Source organism: Rattus norvegicus, chromosome 17, assembly GCF_021556685.1.
Source record: "Rattus norvegicus strain SHRSP/BbbUtx chromosome 17, alternate assembly SHRSP_T2T, whole genome shotgun sequence".
Classification (NCBI taxonomy): domain Eukaryota; kingdom Metazoa; phylum Chordata; class Mammalia; order Rodentia; family Muridae; genus Rattus; species Rattus norvegicus.
Window position 1 is genome coordinate 22,297,123 of NC_141550.1, and position 27,154 is coordinate 22,324,276.

General features: G+C 42.1%; 1 long non-coding RNA gene across 3 annotated transcripts; it reads right to left on the reverse strand.

The window, feature by feature from the left end:
• Positions 1-503: 503 nt before the first annotated feature.
• On the reverse strand, positions 504-22,280 carry LOC148000064 (uncharacterized). Of its 3 annotated transcripts, XR_015641195.1 has the most exons (8): positions 22,115-22,214; positions 12,613-12,889; positions 11,151-12,171; positions 9,588-9,746; positions 3,773-4,029; positions 2,413-2,497; positions 1,997-2,226; positions 504-1,767 (listed from the first exon to the last, which is right to left on the reverse strand). It is a non-coding gene; the product is annotated as an uncharacterized LOC148000064 (long non-coding RNA). The 3 variants fall into 3 exon arrangements; XR_015641194.1 differs by lacking the exon at positions 12,613-12,889 and having other exon boundaries at positions 22,115-22,168; XR_015641196.1 differs by lacking the exons at positions 9,588-9,746; positions 11,151-12,171; positions 12,613-12,889 and having other exon boundaries at positions 22,115-22,280.
• Between the last annotated feature and the right edge of the window lie 4,874 nt (positions 22,281-27,154).

Genomic DNA, 27,154 nt, shown 5'->3' on the forward strand with positions numbered 1-27,154 from the left:
TAATTACTTTGGACAATTACTAGGAGGTGGAACTGCTAGACAATTATAATTCTAGTCTTAGTTTCTTGAAGGCATCGCCACTGGTTTCTATAGCAGTAGCTTCACTTCAGTGTTCCTTTTCATCCACAGAATGAGGGATCCCATCTCTCCATGTCCTCACCAGTGCTCGTTAACTTTTGGTTTTGTCATTGATGCTGATGCTGCTGGTGGTCATGATGGTGACTGTGGTAACAGCCATCGAACATACATGAGGAATTACTTCTAAATTTTACCACTTACGTTTCTTTAAAAGTCATGGTGGTTCAGGGTTGGGCCATATTTTAATAGTCTTCAGAGAAATAAAAGCTGTTCCAAAATCAATATTCTATAATGAAAGTGAAAATGTGGAGACCACCAGGTAGATAACACAGTATGGAAATAAAAGATTGAGGATAAGAGTCACAAAGCTGGAGCTCAATCCCTGTCATTTAATGATGATGTCTCATGTGGCAAGTCACGTGTGTGTTGCTGTCTCAGCTACTGCTCAGCACCATGCCTGTCTGCCTGCTGCCATGCTCCCTGCTACAATGGTCATAGACTCTACTACACCCTGGAATTGCAAACTTCCCATGTAAATGCTTTCCTTTATTAAATGCCTTGGTCATAGTGTCTCTTCGCAGTAAGAGAAACAGTAGAAAATAACTGATGCAGCCAGTAAACATGTAGCATGCCTTGTCCTAGACAGTGTGGCTCAACTGTGCCCCGAAACTGAGATCCTTATACTCCATTAAAAATTGTTTAGCTGCATCCCATATGGTAGGGATTAGCAACCCTGTCTTCCCTCCCTCCGTCCCTCTCTTAGCCTCCCCCACTTACTCCTGTACTGTCACTGCCCTTGTTGGAGAAAATTTTCTAAATACAGAGCCACGATGATCATTTCAAAACATGCATCAGCTCATCTTGTACTCTGCTTAGACCTTCCCAAAGGCTGGCTATCATCCCCAGAGTAGAACCCAAGTGTTTTGCACGTTTCTGAGCTAACTGATTGGTTCTCCACATTGATTGTGTTTTTCCATCACATTGGCCACCTTGCTATTTCTTTAAAGCATCAAGCACAGGCTCATCACTGGGTGTTTGAAATTACAGGGCTCTCTACCTAGCATGGCAGTTTGCTCATTTAGGCCCGTGTTCAACGTTATTAGCAAGACTTTCCCTGACACTGCACATCACACACAGCTTTACTGTAATATGTTCGGTACTGAACCAAAGAGGTGAAGCCTCCACTCTCCTGGAGGTTCCAATCTCATCCAGAAAGAAGAGAGTGCATGAATACCTGGAACCATGAATAGTCCAACTCTATGATGTACACTGTATTTTTCCTATACAGAAATATCTATGGCCAAATTTACCTTATATACTGTGTACAGAAGAGGCAGACAGTTGTAATCAACAATAAAGAACTACGACACCATAGTTGAATAGAACGTTGTGCTCTTGAACCTTTGTCAAGTGAAATCAGATGAGGGAGGTACACTGAAGGGTTCTAAGTAGTTGATGTGTTCTGTCTTCCTGGCACCCATAAAGGAAGTCACATCAGGAAGCACTGTAAAGAGCAACCAGGAAAGCTGTGCTCGCAGGCATGGCGAATAGAACGTTAAAGGGAAAGAACTCCATTGGCATGGCCTATGAAGCGGAAGAGAAAGATTCCACCAGGACGTCACCTGGGCACCTGCTTTAGTTCTTGTGGTAGTGACACTTGCCAAGTTGAGGAGTGCAGTAACAAATGTTCTGAATAGAGATATAAATTGGAAGAATGTTAGTGAGAGTCCTTGAAATTAAAAAAAAAACAAACCTGGTGTATATAAAGGAGGATTGAAGGGGAGGTTTGTGGGAAGGGAGACTAGAAATCTGTCTGATGAGTTTAAGGAAACCACCCAGGGTTGTCCATTACCTAGGCTAAGAGCAAGGGACTGATCGGCCTAAAGGGCTATGATGAGTCAATGGCTAGAAGTCGCACCTCAGCAACTAAGAAGCACTGTATGTCTTGAGTTGTGTCACTATTCCCTGGGGTGCCGTGGAAGGGAACAAAGGTCTTCTTCACCCTGGCTGGAGTCTCCTGTTAGCCGAACTCAGGAGGAGAGCAGGGAAGATGGCACATTACCACTGCCTGCGACAGGGGTGCAGAGTGGGATGGGAAGATGGACTGATCGGGAAGGAAAACAGTTCTTCGCTTCTGTCCTCAGGCATCTGGAGGAGAAGGGGGAGAAGTAGAGGGAGGAAGAGGAGGGAGGAGAAAAGAAGAAGGATGAAGAGAAGGCAGAGGAGGAAGAGAGGAGAAGAAAAGGATGATGAAGAGGACTGCGATCTCAGCATGAGGAACACAGGAGCCTCTCAGTTGCTGTGTGCTCTGGGAATGAACTGCCTCGCTCCTACCTGAAACACAGAGTATCGGTTGTTTATGGTCTTCATATTAGGTATAAGATGATTCATCCCCATCTTGACAGCAATCCACTTTCCCCTGCAGGAATATGTGATAAGCTGGACTTAGTGCAGTCCATTGCTGCTTTTTGGGTTACTGTGTCCCCCTTGTTCATAGCTCATAAAGAATTACTGTGCACACACTCATAAGAGAGATTGGTTGTGTCCTGGCCACCACGTTGTCCTATGCCTGGTATTACATATTCAGTTTGATTGTTATCATTCACTACATGGGTATTTAGTTCAGTTACATTTTACAAAATTATGAGTAGGCTTAAATTCAAATGTAATTGTCCTTTCACTGGTTTCCCAGTTGACATCTTTCCCTCTCTACCAACTTCCTGCTGAAATGTTCCTTGTTATTCAACATTTTCCTCTGTTCGCTTGCTGATTTCTAAGTTTTCCTTTTGGGGTTACCAAAGGCCCTTTACAGCTTAGACTGCAGTGGTTCTCAACCTGTGGCTCATAAAGGGGTCACATATCAGCTACCCTACATATCAGATATTTACATTTCAATTCATAATGTAACAAATTTACAGCTATGAAGTAGCAACAAAAATAATTTATGGTTGAGGGTCTCCAACCACAACATTAAAGGGTCGCAGCATTAGGAAGGTTGAGAACCACTGGTCTTAGAGCATTGGTATAATTGCCACCCTTCCTTTTTCTGATGCTGTTTGTAATGTTCCAATCCTGTCTTTTAAGCCACTTACATTGTCACAGTCATGCATTCCTATCCCTGTGTCTAATTTAAACTCCAACAGACACTAACATTACTGTTCTGTGCAGTCAGCATTTATTTACATTTCTATATATTTTCCCATCACATTATTTCTCATTTCCTCCAGTGTTTCCACGTTTGCATCTGGAATCACTTTCTTCAGGCCTGAGGATCTGCCTCACAGTTCTTTAGTGTGGCCTTTCATTTTTTTTCTCTTCTTTTCTTTTTCTTTCTTTTTTTTCATTTACTAATTCTTTCACTGTTTTTGACTGAAAACATATAGTTTACTTTCATTCTTTTTTATATGGATTTGTTTAACATGTATATGAGTGTCTGAATATGTACATGTGCATAGCTATGTATTTGTGTATATGTGCATATGTGTTTGTTCATGTGGGTATGTATTCTGTGTGTTCATATATATATATATACATATATATGGTATGTGTAGATATGTATATTAATGTGAGTATATGTGTGTGTGTGTGTGTGTGTGTGTGTGTGTGTGTGTGCATAAGCCACAGCACAGGCATAAATGGCAAGAGACAACTTACTGGAGTTCTCACTCCCTACCATGTGGGTTTAGATACTCACACTTTGTTCCAGCTCAGGGCCAAGCACATTCATCCTCTGCACCATGCTGCCAGCCCTCTCCTTCACTTTTGAAGGATGTGTTGATTGGATGTAGTATCCTAGGGTTAGAGCTATTTCCCTTCAAACTCTCAAGAGTGGTGTTCATTCAGTTTCTGGCTTTCCTAACTTCTGATGAGACGAGGTTTCCCATGTTGTTTCTTATTTCCTTAAAGGCAACAGATCTGGCAGGGGTCAAGCTCTGCGTTCAATTCTCAGTCCTGCAAACAAATACATGTTTAAAAATGCAATAAATATGAAATACTGAAACCATTTTGTGACTTCGACTTTAGCTAAGCTTCACTCTAATTTTCTTTTTATGTGTTTATCTTGTTTGAGATTGAATAAATCTTGCACTTACAAAACATTCACTGAGCACCTAATAGGTTAGACCTGTGTAACCTATTAAAACCCTACACGTGAGCCTCCGTGTTGTCCTTCACCTCTTAATTTTCTCAAACAGAATAACCATTATCTTGCTATGGGCTCTTGTCTAAGAATACTGGTGGATTGGTCATCTGAGGGTCTCCATCTGCTGCGTGGTTTCTCTGTTGTTATCAGTCATCATTGCCTGTTTGCACGATGAGTTATCTCTATGCCTCCCCATATGATTCATTAAGGATCTATAGTCACTCTAATTGATTCTTCCTTCCCCCTAACAATCTCCCTATTTCCTTTATGAGATCTTTGGGTCAGTTTGGCTTTGTGGTAAGGTCGATAGTGACTCCCCCCTAACGTAAGACTATGCGAGAATAGGCTTTATCCTCTAGTATTTCCGTCTTTGTTCACCAGTGTCCCATACAGCACCAGAAGCCAGAACACATCCGTCATAGAAAGCCAAGGGTTTGCTGATGACCCTATGAGCTTCCATTTTGGCATACAAACTCTGCATCATTGTCAGAACTGTGTTTTCCTTTCCTTAAGAGATGGTTTCTGCTTGGGTAAGCCAACTTCTATAGCTTTGCCCAGAATCAACAAATGCCCTGAGAGAGAAAATCAAAACTCTCTAGACAACATCAGCTACCATCAGAAACCTATTCATCTTCCTAGTACATTGAGTCTTATTTATGCAATTCCTGAGTTCCTGTGGTCATTAATCTTGATTGACATCATATAGGATCATATAGGTGATACTCCTCTGGGCATGCCTTCAACGGTGTTTCCAAAGGTGGGGAGGGAAAACCCACCCTGATGGGGAGTGGTACCATCCCGTGGGCTGAGGCCCCAGAATGAACAAGAACAAAAGGTTAACTGAAGTGTGGGTGTCCATCTCCTTCTTCCTTATTGTGTACAGCGTGTGACCCCTGTTTACACTCCAGCCAGTGCAGTCATGTTCACTGCAACACTTCACCAGCTACAATGAACTGTACCCTCAAACCACAGGCCAAAGCAGTCCCTTCCCTCCTTAACCTGCTTGAGCCAGATTATCGCTTCGAGGAGGAAAATAACCAATACATACCTTTAAGAAATAAGAAGCACGTACGATTTATCCAAATTTGCATTTCAGGGAAAGCATTAGCCTATAAAACCCTACTCTATTCAGCTGGGAAACAGAGACGCTGCTAATTTAATTTTATAGACATTTCATGGTTTACTTTGGACTCTCTAGCGTGTAACTTTCTCACTGCTAGAAGTTCTGATTCACCATTTGTCATATGTTTTAAAGAGACATTAAACCAGAACATCTGAATGCTGCAATCAAGATTGATCATGACAAGCATTAAATCACTGCGGACTGCTACACCAGTAGACAAATGAGCAGACCATAATAGAATGTCCAGAAATAAACCCATAGAGATATCCACATTTAGTGGATGATGAAGGGAGCATTTCAAAATGAACTATTAATAAATAGTGCTGGGATAACTTTAAAGGAACCGAAGAAAAAAAGAAACCATTTTCTATGCCTTTCATATTTTATATTAAAATAAAATATAGGTTCAACATATGCATATAGAAAATAATGCAATGAAATATTAAAATAAATAAGGATATAGGTATGTGTGTGCACATATAGGAGGAGAAATTACTGTGTAAAAGTCTGTATTGAATAAGCAAACAAAAAAAGCATTCACATACATGAAAAAAAATCACCTAAGGATCATGACAACCAGAATCAGAACAACATAAAAAGTGACATATGATGCATATTAACTCAAGAGATGATTTCGTCATATAAAAAGGAATTAACATTGTTGTGTTTTATAAAAGGATAAAGAGAAAAGGCATATGTTTGGTGGGTGAGCAGACAGGTATGTGGGCCCATGCTGAAGCATCCCTTCCCCCCCAGGGACCAGGCATATGACGGTATAGTATAGAATAGAGTTTATTTAGGACATGGGAAGGGGAGTTGAGGGGATTGTAGAGACATAGAAAGAAAGAGAGAGAGTGAGAGAGAGAGAGAGAGAAAGAGAGAGAGAGAGAGAGGTGTAGAGGCCAGCCATGAGAACATAGAGAGGGTTAGGGGAATGGGAGAGGGGGAGGGGTCAGGGGTGAGAGGACAGACCAAGAGCAAGAAGACAAGAGAACAAGGGTGGGGTGGCAAGCAGCCCCTTTTATAATGAGTTAGGCATACCTGGCTGTTGCCAGGTAACTGTGGGGCAGAGCCTAGACAAAATGCTAACAGCAGCTTGTCTTAGGTCCTGTATGGCAGCTGTGATAAAGTACTCAACCTGTGTCTCTCTCTCTGCCACTGCTAACAGGAGACAAGAGTACCAGAAAGTGATAACCGGTAGAGTCCTGTCATTAAATCGTTAACTGGTGAGGGAGCGTAGATTATTTCCTTTAATTATTTCCCACTTGTTTGCATGGGGGAGAGTATTACAGAATTACAGAATATTCAGGAGTCCTCTCTCTCTCTCTCTCTCTCTCTCTCTTTCTCTCTCTCTCTCTCTCTCTCTCTCGTGTGTGTGTGTGTGTGTGTGTGTGTGTGTGTGTGTGTGTGTGTGTGTGTGTGTTCCAAATCATGTTGATTTCAAATCACCATCCTAGGATAACCATTTAAGACATTCTCCACTGGGTCATTTAAAACAAAAGGTGATATGTTAGGGTATTTGTATGTGTCCTTCTAAGATTTTGATAACTGAGCTCATGAGAGATGATTAAAGGACTGCCGTGCTCCCCAAACAGGCTGCTGCTCTTCTGCCAAGAGACAAATGAAGCTTCTGTTCAGACCATCAGTTTATTGAGGCTACACATACAAAGGGAGCTTTGTGTCACCCAGACGTGCCCATTGTAAACAAAAGGCCAACACTGCTATCGCAAAGCACGGTTTAAAACTTTTACCTCTATGTCTGCAAGCCAGTTTTCAATTATTTATGGAAATTACTCTGGGAAATTGGAAATGAGAGAGAGAAGGGTGGCAGGGAGGGGGAAGAAATAATAGGTGTAATTTAATAGGCACCATTCCCAGTCCAGATCAGAAAGGAAGGCGTACTATAAAAAGACATCCAGTTCCTGAAGACTGAACACTGAAAGTATGTTATTTAGAACTTGTCTCTCTCTCAGAAAGAACATGGATAAACATAATTGGAAAAGGGGGTGGGGAAGATGTGGGCGGTGTGTGTAGAAAATACAGTAATCCTGAATTCTCCACCACAAACTTGCCAAAATTCACCATTCTGAGTCCCTGGTACAGGAACAGCAGCAGGTAGGTAAAGGTCTGGTCCCTGAGGTCTTGAGCCTCGCATCACTAATAATGATTAGGTAATAACACGCTACTGCTAGGAGTATAAGTCACTGAATATCCCTGTGCCTCAATATCAGCATTTATGTAATAAATTAATAATAAATACACATTAACAAGACCGAAGAACAATTGCATTTTCAATAGCACTAAAAAAAATTAATAGTTTAAGAATGCACTTCATAAAAGAGGCAAAATACCAGTTCACTGAACTAAAAACAAATTTATTACAGAAAATATTAAAGGGCAGTGGGATAGCTTGGTGAGGGAGGGAGCTTGCTGCTAATTCTTAAGGCATGAGTTTGATCCCGGAGCCCAAATGGTGAAAGGACAGAACTGACTACACTTTGTGTCCATCATGTGTATTCGTATATAGAGGCACACAATAAATATATAACTCAACAAATAAATAAATGCAAGACTGCTTAGCTAAAGGTACGAATGGAGGCAGAGAGGTGGCTCCTTGGTTAAGAATCCTTAACGCTCTTAACAGGACGCAAGTTCGGTTCCCAGCACCTATGTCAGGTGGCTCACAATAGCCTGTATCTTCAGTTGCAGGGAATCTAACATCTTCCTCTGACCTCTGTGGGTACCCACCGACAAATCACATTCGAGCACACATAGATGAACATGAACATAACTATATTCTTAATTGTAAAATACAAAAAGATGGGAAAAAATCCTATCCTTCATACTTCAGAGGTGTCCACACCTGTAGATGGTTGAGAGCCATCTACAAATTCAGTACAACTGCCACGGAAAATCTCAGTATAGTTTCTGCAGATGTAGAAAAAAAAATCCAACCTGAAATTTCATATGGAATCTTAAGGGACTCTGAATAGCCAAAATAGTATTTTGAAAGAATCAGGCTGAATATTACACATTCCTCAATGTTAAAACTGACTATGAAACTACAGCACTAAAACTCTTCGATAGTGGCGTAAAGGCACACAGACACTCATGCCAAAAGGGTTAACAATCAGCTTCCTCATGCAGGATCCAACAGTTTTGATAAAGGTCGCTCAGGAGAGAAAAAATAGTCTCCTGAAGAACTGTGTCTAAAGAACCAATCCCAATATGCAAAAGAATGGAGCTAAGCCTCACCTCATCCCTTCTGTGAAAGCTACCTCAGAATAGCTCAACTCACTACATCTAAGTGCTAATGTTCTAAAAACCTTAGAAAGAAAGCAAGTTTGCTCCAAGCCTGGGTGAAGCTAAATGGCCAGAAACCCCCACCTACAAACACAGACGAATCCACAGAGCAACGAATGGGCTGTATTCTGTGTTCAGAAACACTCAGAGGAAAAAGTTCCTTATTCAAAGCAAAAGGAATCACTGGCATGGGGTAGAAACAAAGTTTACAGACAAAAGGACCTCTAAAATTACAAAATTGTAAGAACTAATTCAAAGCTGGGCATAGGGCTCAGTTTTAGAGCAATTTACTTAACTTGCACAAAGTCCAGGGTTAGCTCTCAGTACATACACTAGATTGGAGCCTGGGGGTGGACCTGTCCACAAGCTCGCCAGTCAATATGTGGAGACAGAAAACAAGATCAAAAATTGAAGGCTATCCTTGACTGTAGAGTAAGCCTGGGCTACATGAAGCCCTGTCTCAAAAGGTGAGGACGGGAGGGGAGAAGAGAAAAAGGAGGATGAGCAGATCTCGAAGTTGTGGCTGGTACTGGGGTAGTGGTGGGACGGCAGAAACTGAAAAAGAGTTCTAGTGGAGAGAACGATGCTAAACCACAAGACGGAAACCCTGACTTCCTCAACTCCAGATGCTTGCCAGTTCCTTAAAGACAATCCGTTTGATCAGAGCATCTACCACTCCACTCCACTTCCACTAAACAGAGCTGAGGCAGGAGGATCATAAACTCCTGCCTCAGTCGTTGTAACAGCTGGGACTGTAGCCCTGTACCATTGAGGGCTGGGTCAAGTTGAAAAATGTATCAAATTTCACAGAGGCCTAGAATGGAGGAAAGATAATAGTATCAGATCCATGTATGTGTGTATGTGTGCATGTGTTTGTATGTATATGTGTGTGTATATGTATACATATATTTTTTGAGAAAACTGCAGATAAGAAAGACTTACGTGCGTGGAACAAAGTGCAGGGTGGGAGGCGGCAGTTGAAGAGTGGGCCCAGAGTACCTTCATCACGGGTGACTTTCAGTCTGCTCGGCCACACACTTTCCCTCGTCCTTGGCTCCCTCACTGCAAATCCTTTATTATATTAAGGCCCTTTAGGTTTTTCTAAATGGGGTATACAGAATTATAAGCCAATTTCAGACACATACATACTAAAAGTGATTGATTTTTGTGTTTTCCCCAAGGGTTTATTTAGTTTTCAACTTGAAGAATCGACTGTTACTGTTGGCCCTCTCTGTGCCGTTGAGCTTGCCCTCAGGCAGTGTGTACTGGGGTAAGCACGTTGACAACTTTGTCCTAGTATAGAACAATAAATGAGGAAATGGCCAGAAGGTCTGGGAACTGGACACATGTCATCTCTGAATTTGGTGACACTGGGAATAAAGCCACAGTTTTATTTTATCTGATCCACATGTGAAAAAGGAAGCCAGGAAGGAGGCTGTCATGTCCTGCTCATGTTCCTAAGACGTGGAAATGAGATAGTCCATGGAGTAAAGACTTTAGGAATCTCCAAGGAAAACACGGAGCAAACAAGTGGCAGGGAAGTTCAGTTTGTTCTTTGTCCGGGCCGTTCTAATCCTAAGAGAGGAATGAGGTGGATTCTGTGGTGGAAATGCAAACAACCCTTGAGCGTCAGATGTTTGACCAGGGCACAGGAGCCCACGATGTTGGCAAAACCAGAGAAGCTGGTTCGAGAAACTGTGGAAATCACAGCATCTCAGTCCCGTACCACCTCAGGCCCATTCTCAAGCTTCACTGAGGGTTGCCACATACTCTGTTTAGGGTGGAAAACTCAGATCTCTGAGAAGAATCTATGTATTCGGGAGAGGGCACCGTGTATGGCCTTCATATGGAGGCCAGAGATCAATATTAGGTGCTTTCTAACCTAACTTTTTTTTATTATTACTTTTTTTTATTAACTTAAGTATTTCTTATTTACATTTCGAGTGTTATTCCCTTTCCTGGTTTCCGGGCCAACATCCCCCTAATCCCTCCCCCTCCCCTTCTTTATGGGTGTTCCCCTCCCCATCCTCCCCCCATTGCTGCCCTCCCCCCAACAATCACGTTCACTGGGGGTTCAGTCTTGGCAGGACCAAGGGCTTCCCTTTCCACTGGTGCTCTTACTAGGCTATTCATTGCTACCTATGAGGTTGGAGCCCAGGATCAGTCCATGTATAGTCTTTAGGTACTGGCTTAGTCCCTGGAAGCTCTGGTTGCTTGGCATTGTTGTTCATATGGGGTCTCGAGCCCCTTCAAGCTCTTCCAGTTCTTTCTCTGATTCCTTCAACGGGGGTCCTATTCTCAGTTCAGTGGTTTGATGCTCTAACCTAACTTTTTGAAATTTATTTTTCTTGGATATTTTATGTATTTACATTTCAAATGTTATCCCTTTTCCCTCCTCTCCCATCCTCCCTCCCCCATCCCCCTGCTTCTATGAAGATGCTCCCACTCTCACCCACCCACTCGCATCTCACCACCCTGGCATTTCCCTACACTGGGGAAACAAACCTTCACAGGACCAAGGGATTCTCCTCCTGTTGATGCCAGACAATGAGATCCTCTGCTACACATGTAGCTGGAGCCATGGGTCGCTTCATGTGTACTCTTTGGTTGGTGGTTTAGTATCTGGGAGCTCTGGGGAGTCTAATTGTTTGATATCGTTGTTCTTCCTATGGTGTTGCAAACCCCTTTGGTTCCTTCAGTTCTTACTCTAACTCCTCCACTGGGGGCCCTGTGCTCAGTCCAATGGTTAGCTAGCAAGCATCCTCATCTGTATCAGCAGGGCTCTGGCAGAGCGTCTCAGGAGACATCCGTATCAGGCTCCTGTCAGCAAGTACTTCTTGGCATCAGCAATAGTGACTGGGTTTGGTGGCTGCATATGGGATAGATCCCCAGGTGGGGCAGTCTCTGGATGGCTTTTCCTTCAGTCCCTGCTCTGCTCTTTGTCCCTGTATTTTCTCCTGTGAACATTTTGTTCCCCTTTCTAAGAAGGACTGAAGCACCCACACTTTGGTCTTCCTTCTTCTTGAGCTTCCTATGGTGTGTGAATTGTTTCTTGGGTCTTCCAAGCTTTGGGGCTAATATCCACTTATCAGTGAGTGAATACCACGTGTCTTCTTTTGTGACTGGATTACTTCACTCAGGATGATATTTTCTAGTTCTATCCATTTGCCTAAGAATTTCATGAAGTCATTGTTTTTAATAGCTGAGTAGTACTCCATTGTGTAAATGTACCATACTTTCTGTATCCATTCCTCTGTTGAAGGACATTTGGGTTCTTTCCAGCTTCTGGCTATTATTATAAATAAAGTTGCTAATCTATTTTTTGAAGCAGAGTCTCTTGTTGAACCTGAAGCTTGTCAAGTGGCCATACTGGGTAGCCAAACAAGCCTGTAGGATCCTCTTGTCTTTGGCTCCTCAGAATTGGGATCATAGATATCGACTGCAATGCCTGGCTTTTCCCATGAATGCTAGGGCTCCAAACTCAAGGCTAATGTTTGTGTGCTAAGCGTTTTACTGGCTGAGCCCTCTGTGAAAAGGCAACAAAAGACTCATTTGCAACAGTTTCCTATGTACCTGAACATAGATATCAGAACATTTTAGACTAGCATTCCTGCCTATGCTTTGGATCTAAACCATTGTTTCTAACACTTCAAGTTTTAGGCCCTCATGCTAGCCTGTCTTCCTTCTTCTGTGTGTCAACTAGACATCCAATCACTCAGAGCCCTGTCTCTCAAGAAAGAGGGAAGACATGAGAGAGTGACCGCCTCTTGTTGCTTTAACCCAGCAGATGCGTTATACACTGGCTGCTTTCCTGACAGCGTTGCCACTGTGTCTAGAAATGCTCAGAGGGAAAGGGTTCTTCTCCTTTAGTCAAAAGAAAACAAATCACTGGGAGGAAGCAAAAAAAAAAAAATCAGATCGGTCTCTACCTAATTGATGTGCTAGCTAGGAATAGAAGGACACTTACCTTCTGCAATGGGTGTCTTCAGATAGCTCTCTTTCTCTTGTGTGTGTGTGTGTGTGTGTGTGTGTGTGTGTGTGTGTGCTGTGGTGCTGGGATATATGCACTGAGGAATTACACTAAAGATATACATCCTAGACACGTAGGTGTTCTACCACTCAGTTGGACCCCAAACCCCTTTTTATTTTTGTATTTTTGAGTCAGGATCTTATCAAATTGTCCAGACTCGACTTGAGCTCTGAAGACCTTGAGCTTTTCATTTCTCTGCCTCGGCCTCCTGGAACTAAAACCGATATGAAACATGAGTCCTTGTGATCTACTCCTAATACCACATGCACAGATGCATGTGCTGTGTGACACCCTACCCCCAACACACACACACACACACACACACACACACACACACACACACACACACACACACAGAGTATTTACTAAGCCACTGTCATTAAATGTCTGACCACCTTTCAACAGGATCACACAAAGGCTGGCAGTATCTCTCCCCTGTGTCCCATCCATAGACAGTCAACGAAGTCTTTAACAGTACACGTCATCATGATTTCAACTTAAAATGAGGAGTTTGCCAAGATGCTCTATAGGCTTGCTGTCAGAAACCTGGGTGTGGTGAAGGGTAAGGAGGCTGCCTCGGTGAGTTAAGGCCTGTGATACAATATTGTGTTGCTGAGGAAGCTGCTGGAAGGTCAGCATGTGTATGCCCTTTATGGGAATTTCCTGTAGATTTTGGTTTTTGGGGTTTTTTTTGTTGTTGTTGTTGTTTTTTATACCTAGTTTATTATCACAGTGATCATCACAGACCTAGAAACATAATCTTGGGACACTGATGACCCATCTCTATCAGAGCAGTAGACATTTCAAGGCAATTCTACAGATTGTCCTATTGTTCTCTAAGCCCTGCTTTTAGAAAGGAGTTTGACTTTCTGCAGCTATGACATACTTCTTCAGTCAAAGAAGATTTCAGGGACAAGTTAAATATCATTAAAACTATGGGGGTTGTAGTATCTGTGTATATAGTGTATACCCACATGTGTATATGGTATATGCCCACATGTGTATGTGGTATATACATACATGGGAACTTGTTCATTGGGGCTTGAGGAAGACTTCAGGCATCCTGCTGTATCATTCTTTGCTCTCTTTTCTGGAGACAAGGTCTCTCACTGAACCTGAAGCTAGTCTGGTGGACACAAAGCCCCTGTGGCTATCTTGCCCCTCTTCACAGCACTGGGGTTGCAGGCATGCACACACAGTGCCACATTTGGCTTTCATGAGGGTCCTGGGATCAGGACTAAGGCTTTCCTGTTTGTGCAACCAAGACTCTTACCCATTTCACCATCTCCCCCGCCCCATAGCTATCCCTTTATCACTTCTGTTTCTTCTCTCACCTAAAATCGAAACAAAAACGAACAAACAAACAAAACTGGACCCAGGCTCTCCTGTTGCCATTCATTTATCAAGGGCCTCTGAAATCCATGCTCTATACTAGGTGCTGCGGTAAATTTAAGACACAAAGACAGAGTGTGAGAGTGTGAGAGACAGACAAACAGACAGAGGCAGAGACATGGACAGAGACGAGTGTGTCTTATGTGTTCAAGAGTGAGCTTCTGACCCTTTTACCTCCATCTCTCAGGTCCTAGGATTACAGAGATGTGCCACCATGTGTCTTAGTAACTGTTCTATTGCTGTGAAAAGATATTCTAACAATTAGACAATTTAGAGAAGAAAGCATTTAGTGGGAGATTGCGTACAGTTTCTGTGACTAAGCATTCAAATATGTAAGATTATGAGGGGGGAATGCTCATTCAAACCAACACATTATGTTTGGATTATGCAGTGCTGGGGCTTGAACCTAAACCTTTGTACAAGTTTTTCTACCACGTGATCTAAATCACCAGCTCAGTTCCTCACTCTCAACCCTTGCAGTGATAGAGAAAGAGGGTGAGATTATATGGTATATTGGGAGTGACTTAAATAATAGAAAGGCAGGGGAGGTGGGATATGATGGGAGATTTGTGGAGGGGAGATGAGGATGGGGGAGAACATTTGAAATGTAAATAAATAAAATAACCAAAAGAAAAAAGAATAGAAAGATATATAATGAAGACTCCCAAGAATGAGAGTAAGGGGACAACCAGATTGCCTGCAACTCTAAAGTCAACCGGCAGAACAGCAACATCACCATTTCTTGGGACCATTTGGGAAAGGAAGAGATCTGACCACCCCTGCTACCCACAGGGTCAAAATCTTCATTTTAAAACAATCCCCAGGTGCAAATCCTCTCATGTCTGTAACCAGTGTCTAAAGCAGAGGGTTTGCTCCTGAGCACATAGTGCAATCATCCGGGGAGATTTGAAAAGCATGCCATCCTCCAAGGTGTGTGTGGTGTGGATTGCAGCTTGAGCTTGGGGTTTTCTATCACCAGAAAGTTCTAGAACACAGCAATTGGTGAGGCATGTGGAGTAAGCACCTGGCCCAGTACGGGCACTCAGGATCTGTGAGGATCCTTTCTGCAGCAGGCAGGGCTGTCCTTTCTTTTAGTTAATGAACTCAAAGGGTTACTACCGTCTCCAACAGGTTGAAGCCAAATTGGGAACCATCTCAAGAAATGAATTCAAGGAAAACTACTCTAGAGACCCAGGTCCCCTGCCATCCATCCAATAACTGGACACTTTAGTGAATTCACTAGAGTCCTCTGAGTTCATCTACCCAGTGCCTAACCCCCAAGTCGGGGGGTAGGAGGGACAACTCTGCAGTCCCAAGTGGGTTCCTTAAAAAGACAAGCTGATTTTCAGGTTTTTTTTTTTTTTTTTTTTTTTTTTTTTTTTTTTTTTTTGCGTGATTGGGAAGAGACCATGCCAGGGAAAACCCTCTTCAGAGGCAGTCTGGTCACATTCTTGACTAATGAGCTTGGAACACAGTGTCCCTGCTTGGCATTAACAGGGAAGACTTGAGGGAGGGGAAGTGTGAAAAAGTACAGGGTGTGATGGAGTGGAAGCCATACTCAGTGCAGACCCGTGGGGAAACCCCCGGGGTATTTCCTTCACTTGTGCCTGGTGAGAAATATGTAGCCAATGACAATGACGCGAACATAGCTGAACCACAAGCCAAGGCCAAGGACCATTAGTGATTGAGGAGTGCAGTCAGCTTCCCAACAGTAGCCTGGGGAGAACAGAGAAACACCAAACCACCCCTGTATCCACCACAGGAGGTTGCAAAAGGTTTTCAAGAGGATATGGCTAGTGTATTTCCTCTCTGCTCAGTAAAAAGTACTAGCGTTCATGTTCCAAAAAATCATGAGGTTGGGTAAGAATGTGAGTTGACTTGTAGAGGAAAGGAGAAGAATTTGGCCCACATAAACCTTTTAGAGACTTCCTGAGTCTTGCGAGGAAAACAAAAGGATTGGGTTATTAATAATAAAGTAAGCTATATCCTGGCACAGAGGCTATGCCGTAAGTCCTAGAAATAGCTGCAGTAACCACTGAGGGGGAGGGATCCCATTAACATGCCTGCTTATCAATCCACTGAACTGAGAACGGGACCCCCGTTGAAGGAATCAGAGAAAAGACTGGAAGAGCTTGAAGGGGCTCGAGACCCCATATGAACAACAATGCCAACCAACCAGAGCTTCCAGGGACTAAGCCACTACCCAAAGACTATATACATAGACTGACCCTGGGCTCCAACTGCATATGTAGCAATGAATAGCCTAGTAAGATCACCAGTGGAAGGGGAAGCCCTTGGTCCTGCCAAGACTGAACCTCCAGTGAACGTGATTGTTGGGGGGAGGGTAGTAATGGGGGGAGGATTGGGCGAGGAAACCCATATAGAAGGGGAGGGGGAGGGGTTAGGGGGATGTTGGCCCGGAAACCGGGAAAGGGAATAACACTCGAAATGTAAATAAGAAATACTCAAGTTAATAAAGATAAAAAAATGCCCGCTCATCAGAAAAAAATTAGCATCCTAACAAGGGGTTGTTTATTCTCAAAAGAAAGGTCTCCATGGGTTAGGTGTCATGAAAGTCTTGATTCCCACGTCTATACAGAAGCAAAGAATCACATGGCCCACAGATGATGGGGAGACTGTAGCAAAGGGGTCATCTCTGCCTGGATACCCTAAACAGACTGACAAAACCCCATAGTGATAATGCTGCCTGGCTCCACGTTAAACTCATGACTGTAAGCCTAAAACTGTAAGCCTTGGAAATCCTCACTTTCCAAGTGAGGATTCTGAATGGCCAGGCACCATTCCAGAGCCCATCGTCTTTGCTCTCCATTCTCACCTTCGTTGAGCTCCTTCAACGTTCAACCTTTCCTCTTTATTCATTTTATATGGTATTTCATCTCCTACTTTATAGTTTAAAATAGCATTAAGGGACAAAGAACCATTCGCATATCAACCATAAGCCCACAGACTGGTACCATGTCCATGGACCTACTCTCCTCCCTCTTGCCTGTAGGTAAGCTGACAGTGGTGACTGATAGCCAATACTAGCTATATAGCACATAGACAGTAGTAGGTCAGTCTCCTCACCAAGAGTGAGTCCTCTTTCACAGTATCCTTATGCCCTTTTGTATGATCCTCACCGTATACAAGTATGCTATAATGTCCCCCATCTGCTCAGCACCCACCCCCACCTGGCTTTCCTCCTTTCCATTTTTTTTTTAATTTCTCAAAGGACTTTCAAAGTTTGTATCTGTTCTTATTGTGTGTGCTTCTTCTTATACTGTTTTTTGACCCAAGTCTGATCTGGTTTTGTTCTTCCTTCCATATTAACAATTCTCATAAAAGCCACAAAAGGTTTCTTTATGATTAAATCTAACATCCAATTTCCAATTGCATCATGTTCAAACAGTCCAAAAGCATTGAAACATTTCTTCATTTGGCTTCCAGAACCTCTATTTCTTCTCCACCCTAACAGAGGATTTCCCCATCACCTTGGTTACTTCCTCTTCCTCAACCCCATCTTCCAAATGCCCTTTCTCTGCCTACCCTCATTAACTAATGAGCCAATCTAGTCACATGACTATAATCTTCTCTGAACATCAGCCTGCTACCCCTGCCTCTTTCCCATCAGCCTTGATTTCAGCTGAGTGAAATGAACTTCATGTGTCCAAATTCAGGCACCTAGGTTACCTCACATCGATTTCTCCCCCCAGCCATTAAACAGCAACTTTATTTTTCTAATTGTGCAGTTCAACATCATTAGAGCCTTCCCTCTCATCTGGTCCCCCACCTAAGAACATCCCATTATTCAGTGAATGTCCTAGACACTGTCTTTAATTTAAGTGTCCCTACCACTCACACCTCTTTCCTTTCCTTAGATGTCATCAACTCTTCCCTTGACCTTTCATCACAAACACCTCTGCCTCCAGGATTCAATAGCTATACCCTGATTTCTCCATGAAATGCATAACATATTCATCCATTCCCTGCTTAAAACCCTATAATGGCTCAAGTCTTTCAAAAGTAACAAGGCCCTCACCATCCCTGCCTGGTAACCTAACCTCTCACCACTGGAGCGCTGTCTCTTACTTGTTCACTCTGTTTAGTCTGTCATGGTCTTCTAGACAGTTCCTACATATTGGATAAGATCAGGGCTCAGGACCTTTGCACTACCTACCTGTACTCCTCAAAACCTCCCCCTGCTCCACACTCACACTAGCTTGCTATACAGTTCCTCGTGTCTTTGCCTAGTTAGGTCTCTCAACTATTCCCTAATCAGTAAAGCTCCCTCCATTAAATATCAATTTTAATTCACCATCTCCTCTCCCCCTTTATACTGCATTTTCCCCTGTAGCCCATATCCTCCCGGTGCATAACCCAATCCTTACTCATTGCCAACTCCATTACAATAGACACTTCATGTCCTTGCTGTGCAAAAGCACCCACAGGTCAAATGAAAGCTGTTGGTTTGTTTGTCTGTTTTCTAAACAATAACCTAAAGAACGTTAAGACAGACAGTGTGTCAGTGATTTGAAAAAATCAGGCAATGCCTTTAAAGGAAAAACACCATACCAATTCTCAGCCTAATAACCTAAATATTTGAGCATTTATTAAGCTCCTATTGCCTACCAGGGAGTACACCAGTACTTCACATGAGTTAATCAATTTAAAGCTCTCTGAGATTAGTACATTTTTTGTTGGTTTGGTTTTATTTTGATTAATTTTGTTTTGCTTTTCAGAAAGTCTTTTAGCCTAGAACTCACTGTCTAACAGATGATGGTCTTGATCTCCTGACCCTCTGCAGTCTACTGCCCAGGTTCTGGGAATGTATGCATGTACTACTATACTACGGTGCTGCTTTAAATTCCTTTTTCTAGAAGACAAAGTGGAGTCACAGGAAGCCAAGTAACTGACTCAAGAAGACACAGTATGTATAGATATGACAAGGCAAATGATAATATCCACAATGTACTATACACTGGAAGAAGACTGTGCTTCTCTTTCCTAACCTGGCAAAAAGGTTCGGCTTGAAAACAGTGCTACATGGACAGCCATCTTCTACTTTCTTCGTATGCAGTTGTCACCTGCCAGAAAGGTCACTAATGCAACATTAGGCCTTCAGAGTCATTGAGTTATAAACATTAGAGTGAATAGGGTTTAAGGAGATTCTGCCAAAACACAGACTGTGAGGGCCGTGGATTTAACACAGTTGATAGAGTGCCTACATACCATGCAGGAAGACTGACTTGGGTCACCTGCACTACAGAAAAGTGTTTTAGGATGTGGTGGTTGGATGATCAAAAACTCAAGATCATACTGAATTCGAGGCCAGTCTGAGATACATGAGACCCTACCAAAAACAAAACAAAACAAAAACAAAACAAAACAAAAACAAAACAAAAAACAAAACAGTAAATACTCGGCATAATTAATTAGGGTCAGAATGTGATTCTGTATGTCAGAGTAGGACTGAAGGGGCTATGTTTGCTGCACACTTCTGGATGGTGCAGCTGGTATCCCCTACTGTGAATAGCAAGGACCTAGATAAACTAATACCTACATAGGGCTGTTTAGAAACTGACTGACCTATAGCTGACATGTGGAGACGTCAATTCATGAAGTAAAGTATGGATAAACATGAGAGACAAACTGTCTATTTTGAAGATAGATCAAGAGGAGGGTCAATATTGCCTTGAAGACCTCTTTTCAAGTACTCCACAGTTACCTCTTTTTCTTTATGTCATTTACAGTTGCCTAACAAAATTAGGCAGGGATGAATTTGGCTTAATCCCCAGGCTTTTAACTTATCTATTGTTCCCAGTGGACAAACCAGCTCTTAAAATGCCTTTCCAGTTTATCTTTAACCAGAAGCACCGGCTTTTCCTGGTCTTTGGCTGGGTTCCTACTTCCTCAGCCTAAACAGAAGTCCACCCTGTGAGAGACTCCTGCTGTGGTCACCTTTCCTGCTTTCTAATAGAGGAATGTCCAGGAAAACAAATGTATAAAGCCCACTTGCCCTCCATAGCCCCCATCTACAACATCTTTCTGTCTAGGCTATCAGGCTACAGGATTGAAATCTCCTTGGAGAGAAAATGCTTTCGATATCATCCTATTGGACAGAAATGGACAGGTTAGAAGGTCATGGGAGCCCATCTTGCTGGGCATTTTGCAGAGTCCAGTCGGTCTAAACAGTAAAGTTGGGGGAGAGTGGAGAACATGAAGTCTACAGTTACAGTGTGTGCTTAGTGAAGAGAGAATGGTGTGGCGATGTGATTCAGACATGGACACAACTATTTTAGATAATATGAGGCTCAGAATCTCTACAGACAGGAGGAAGTGTCAAGCATAAACAAGACAGTATCCCAGAATCTGATGAGCATTGCATGGAGCCCCCTGTGGGTATACATATGTACGCATGAAATATAAAGTAGATTACATGTTTTTATTTATTACATGCGTTGGTTGCCTTTCTCTTGCTAAGACAATGTATTTGCTAAAAAGCAATCACTGTAAGGAATGCAGAGTTTATCGAGGGGGGTCATTATTCAGGGAGAGAAGGGGCATAATGCATCATCATGGGACCACATGGTATAGGAATGTGAGGAGCCAATCATGCCATAACTACTGTTAGGAACCAGAAGATGAAGAATGCTGGTACTTAGCTCATGGTCCATGGCCCATAGGGATGATAACACCTACATTAGGGGTGGGTCTTTGCTGGTCAGCTAAACATCTCTAGAAACTCTCTAATGCAAGAGTAAACACACACCCACACACACACACACACACACACACACACACACACACACAGAGACAGACACAGAGACACAGAGAGTTTCCATGACAAATTGACAGTAACAATCAGCCATCAAAAATATAGTATCTTTTATTTTTATAGACATTATGTAGGCTATTTATGGCTGTATGTGTGTCCTCCCTTCTCAGATTGAATTGTGTCCTTCCAAAATTTATATATTGAAGTCTTAACCCCCAATATCCCTAGAATGTGACCACATTTCAAGACAGGATCTTAAAGAAGTAAACTGAGGTACAATGAGGTCATCTAGGTGGGCCATATTCCCTGTAACTGGTGTCTAATACAAAGAGACTGGGACACAGTCAAGACAGAAGGTGGGCCACATGAGATCATAGCAAGAAGAGGATTGCCCCCAAGCCACAGAGAGAAGCTATAAGAGAAATGACCTCACAAAGGCCTTGCTCTTGTTTGTTTGGGTGTTTTTTGTATTTTAGGTTTTTTTATAGAGTCTTGGGATTTTATGCAGATGGATGGTGATTCAATCAACCTGTTATTTTGTTATGGAAATCCAAAGTAAACTAATACCTACAAATCCAAACACACACACACACACACACACACACACACACACACACACACACACACACACACGAGCCCACACAGGTACACGTGGCAGCCCAGTCTGGAAACATAGACAAACAGACCTCCAAAGATTTAGTATTATCACATTAGAAATTAGAAATGATAAACAACATTATCTCAGAGTCCAGCCTTCTGGTCTACCTCTGTAGGTACACAAGTGTGTAAATGTCTTGGCATCATCCATGCACCAAGAGAAAAGGGAAAGCAAAGTAAATACCAGCCAGCTGATAAGGCTGGGAAGGAGGCTAAGAATGCTACCAGAAACTTCTGCCAGATTTCTTCTAGAGGGGCATCTCCTAAGTCCTTGAGGGTTACTCTACCTCTCAGGGACATTGATTGGGTTCTGTAATATGGCCACACACACTCTTTATCTTGGGATGTTGCAGATACCACCCTGCCCTTTGGCTTTGGACCTGTCTGCCCTAGGTGAATGATCCTTCCAGAACTTCTCCAGAGAGATCCTTGCTAGGAGGCAGAAGGTTATGATTGCCTTGAAGAGGTTAATGATTACCAAGAACTTGGAAGACATTCCTTCTTTGTTATTCACAGAAAGCTAAATGCAAAGTTGAAAGCAAAATCCGGTGAGGTAGGAGGAAAGTGGGGCAGTAGAACAGAACAAAACAGAACAGAACAGAACCAAACTCTTACCTCCAGCTTCACCAGTTCAGCTCTACAGAAGTTACAGTTGTCCGGGCATGGAGAAGCTTTGGTCTTCTGCCACAGCAATGAGTTTTAAAATAGCAATGTCACCATTTTTTAAATGAGGAAGTCCAAAAATACAATTTTCAGGATGAGTTAATAGCGGATGTCTCAACTCACAGAAAGGGAAGGAAAGGAAACTTCTAAATTTAAATGGCATTTGAAAAACTGTCACCTGTTGCTTATTTATTTATTTATTTATTTATTTATTTATTTATTTATACCATATGTAATGGGTTGCCCATACAGGTCCAAGGACAGCTTTGGGGAGTCCATGTCAGTACCCAGCATCAAAATCAGGCTCTCAGATTTAGCACCAAAAGCTTTTACCTACTAATCAGCTCATAGGCCCCAGTCTTGATATTTGCAATATAAAGTTTCACCTATGTATTCTTCTATTATGAAGTTTTAAAACATACTACATTTACATAAATAGAAGAAAACTCAAAAATTGGAATAGAAGCATTTGAAAGAAATAAATACATTATACATTAAATGTAATTTCTCTTTACATATGCAGCTAATTTATTTTACTCTTTTCATTTTTACTATTTCTTTAAGAATTTAATATAATGCATCTTAATTATATTCACCCCATTTCCTGATTCCTTCCACACCCACCCCCTACTTCTCTTCCTTTTTATTTATTTATTTTTTGTTAGTTTATCAAGTATAGTTTACACTGCACATAATTCTTTTGGATGTCTGGCCTTCACTGGAGTCTGGCTGTCTTAGTTACCTTTTTATTACTAAGAAGAGACACCATTACCGAGGAAATTCATAGAAGTAGTTTATTGGGGCTTAAGGATTCAAAGGATAAGTCCATGCCCATCATGTCAGAGGACATGGCAGCATAGACAGGCATGGTGCTGGAGCAGTAGCTGAGAGCTTCTATCTTAAAACATAACCATAGAGAGAGAGCTAGTTGGGAATGGCATGGACTTTTGAAACATCAAAGCCCATTCCCAGTGACACATCACCCCCAACAAGGCCACACTTCCTAATCCTTCCCAAACAATTCCACCAACTGCATACCAAGCAGTTGAGCTTGTGGGGACCTACTCATCCATAGCACTGCAATGGCCTAACCACCATTGACAGTGTCCTTAAAGGAAACTGATTCTTCCAGCAGCTATCAGTAGTTTCTTAAGCAGGAGTAAGAGCTCCTGCCTACCTCCCCTCTCATACTGGAATTTTGTCTGGCCTGAGCCTGCCTAACTTGAATTTCTTGTTTCTTATACAAGTACCAGGGATGTTTTCAGATTTATAGAGTATGTCTTCAATCTAACCAGAAAGTGATTTGGTTACTCCTGTGACATCTGTGTCATAATTACACCAGTGGACATATCTTGCCAGTAAGATATGCAGAATTGATAGCTGCATAAGAATGGTGATTCTTTTTTTTCCTCCAGTAGCATAATAGTACCTTCTAGGACAGTGGAAACAATTCAATCGGGATGAAGCTTCCAGGAAAATACCAGCATGTTCTATGTCATAAGTGTCATAGGGTCTTACTGCCAAATTCTGGAGGATAGTCAAGAGCCCACTCCAGAAATGTTCTTTGGGTAGATATCACCAGGACTCTATATTATAGGTACACTTATTCATGTTAATTGCTGCTCTCTTCACACTAATGGAGAAATATAAACAGTATAGACACATATCAACTGAGCAATAGATAATGAAATGTAATGCATTTACACAAAGGAATACTATTCAGCTACCACAAAAAATGAATTTATGAAATGCAAAGGTAAATGGAAAGAACTAGAAACAATCATTCTGAGTGAGGTAATCCAGATCCAAGAATACAAATGAGTGTTTTCTCTTATTTCTAGATATTAGCCTTAAATCTTCAAGAATGTGTGCTCTATTTAGAAATATCTATAGAAATTAGCTAGGACTATGGAAATGGGATGACAAGGGAGGAAGGATATAATACAATTATATACATGGTTTAAAGGGACTAATGTTCAGATTTTTTTCCAGGAAGGGTTTCATGGAGAAAGTAATGGGAGGGAAGGGTAGATCAGTAAGTGTGGGAAGAGACAGATAACTAACACTAAAGGCATCTTGAATAAAATCGCACAAAAACATACAAGTGTAGAAGAGTCCTAATAACATATATATAATACCTATATGAAGAGTTTAAATGGAAATATCCTATAACAGAACAACAATGCCCCAGCCGAACACCACAAAGTAACACATTTGAGATCCCAGTGCCAACTTGGAATTCTTGGCAAATAATGTCCCATAGACCCCATCTCTCAAAGATTAAAAGTCATTGCCAATGCTCTCGATCACAATCAAATGGTCCTTTTTATATCATCGGGTTTTAATGAAAATGTCTTTCCCCTCTGTCGTCTGGCCCAAACGCTAGTCATCTCTAGAAATACCCTCACGGACACAGCCCAAAATATGTATTAGAATTTCCTGTGAGTGTGTTAATTCAACTGAAATGACAGCCAAGACATAACCATTACATTAAATGGCATTGTACATTAAATGGCAAGACAGGTGTGCTAAATCCCCAGGCTCACCCTCCTGGCCTGGCCTTCCCCATGCTCTGCATATAATTAGGACTCCACACTCTTCACACTGTTCAGATTTCTGACTGGCATCTTTAGCCTGGAAATTTAGTGGTTAATCTTGACTGTGGACTTTAGAAGCACTTAGGAGAGTAATAACATTTATCTCTGGTTCTTTCAGAATTTCCCCAGAAAGAATTAGACCTTAGCATGCTGATGTAATAAATTAATAGTTCTCTGAGGCATTCAGAGCATGGCAGCATTGCTTGGTGGTAGTGGAAAGTTAGGAGGTAGAACCTAGTTGGAGGAAATAGCTGACTGAGAATATGCTTTTAGTGTCCTTATGAAGGTGGAATAATACCTCAGAAATCATGAACCCGAACATAAAACTCAGTTCACTAAAATACAAGAGTCTTTGTGGATCGCTACACATTGTCCCTGTTATTTCCTTCACTGCTGACTCAATACAACACACACAATGAGTGTGTTAAGTGTCTCCCTCTGCTCACAACTATTGGATAGATTCTCATGTCCTTCACAGCTTACAGCCACAGTAGCTCAAGAGCACATAGACTCTAGAGAACTTGACCTCTTACCTTTTTGGCTTCTAATTTTCCCTTCTTTTCTCACTCTGTTCCAGTCACACAAATCTCTGGGCACTTTTGCAGTCAACAGAGGCCCTCCCCTTCAAAAATGTTTGTTCCATTCATTTCTGTATTTTACTTTCTCTATTCAATAGGGGACTGAATAGCTCAATGATAGACAGAAGAGACAACCGGACTCCTAGTCAAGAAGCTAGAAGCCTCACCAGCCCTAATCAGATATAAAGAGAGCCCAGAGGATACCAGAAGAACCACCACTATCAAGTCTAAGTTGAAAGGCCAAAGAAACGGGGATCTGGTGTCAGCAGCAGTGATGGATAGCTGCACAGACTCAGAAGAGAATGGGGTTTGCTGCCACATGGGCTGCCTCATCCTGTAGGTGATACGGTTTTTTAGCTATTTATTGGGTTCTTATATCTCATATTTTATATCTATCTTATATCTTACATTTTCTTTGGGTTCTTATATCTCTACTTCCCTTCCACCCCAATCTCTTCCAACACCCCAGTACTAGGTAGGAGAGAAAGGCTGTCAGAGAGGAAAGGGGGTATATCTTTTCAGTTCCTGCTGATTAGGGGTACTGGGTTCCACGGGGCAAGTCCAATCTTCATAGTCAGGGTATCTCCAACAACTTCAACTACTACTACTACTACTACTACTACTACTACTACTACTACTACTACTACTTATTATTATTATTATTATTATTATTATTATTATTATTATTCCCTCCTCCTATTCCTTGTTCTCCTCCTTCTTCTTTCCTCCTCCTCCTTCTCTCCTACTCCCCTTTTCCTCTCCTCCTCCTCCTCCCTCAATCCTCCTTTTCATCCTCCCTCCTCCTCCTCTTCCTCATCCTTCTAAACCACAACAACAGTAACCAAGAACAGCAAGAACAACAGCAGCCACCACAGTACCTCTCAGGTCTCTCTCTCCACGGTCTCCAGAATTAAACTATCCGCAGCTGGCAAAAAGCACACCCCTGCTAGTGCATGAGACAAATCATAATCACCTGCTGTGAAGCAGCCTCTTATCTCATACCTGGGGTTCAAATAAAAACACATTCATAGAACAACTGGATTTTTGGTTAAGAAACCAAAATTCTCACTGCAGCCCCATGACTTCCCTTTTCATCCATGCCCACTGAAGGTACCACCCACACTCAGGATGTGTCTCCCTCCACCCTTGATCACCCAGATGTCAGTGCTCTCTGGAAACACCCACCACACTTCCTACAAGCATGTTTCACCAGGCGAGGTCATTTCTTAATCCAAGTTGTCATCCGACACCAACCATTGTCTAGTCTTATCATCATCCTTGTTGTATTCAAATATCACCTTCTTAGTGATATTTGACTTCCTGACACGCCCCCACTTAAAATAAAGATTCCCCAGATCCCCCCACACACATTTTCCATCTAGAGCAGCCCACACTCTTCCTCTGTATTTCATCTACAACAGCAGCATCTTGTCTATATATTGTCTCTATTTGTCTTGTTGAATGTCTTTACTAGAATGCCAGCTCCATTTGGACAAAGACTTTGTTTCATTTAATTAAGTACAGCTAGAAGGATGCCTGACATTGAACAGCCTTTCAATAAATATTAATTATTCATTTATTTGATACCAGGGGTAGTGGGTATCTAGGAAGTCATTTAAAATGCCATGAATAAATAAACCAACCGGTAGAAGTCATGTTGATACATTGGTCTGCACTCTTATTTCTAGAAGTCTTATGGTATAAGGAAAGGTCATAAAATTTAATTAAAATCGGATATGCACTATGTGGTCTATTGCAGACTCTAGTCTCCTAACTGCTTTTGTGAGCAAAGTTTAATTTGGATTCAGTTCCATGAT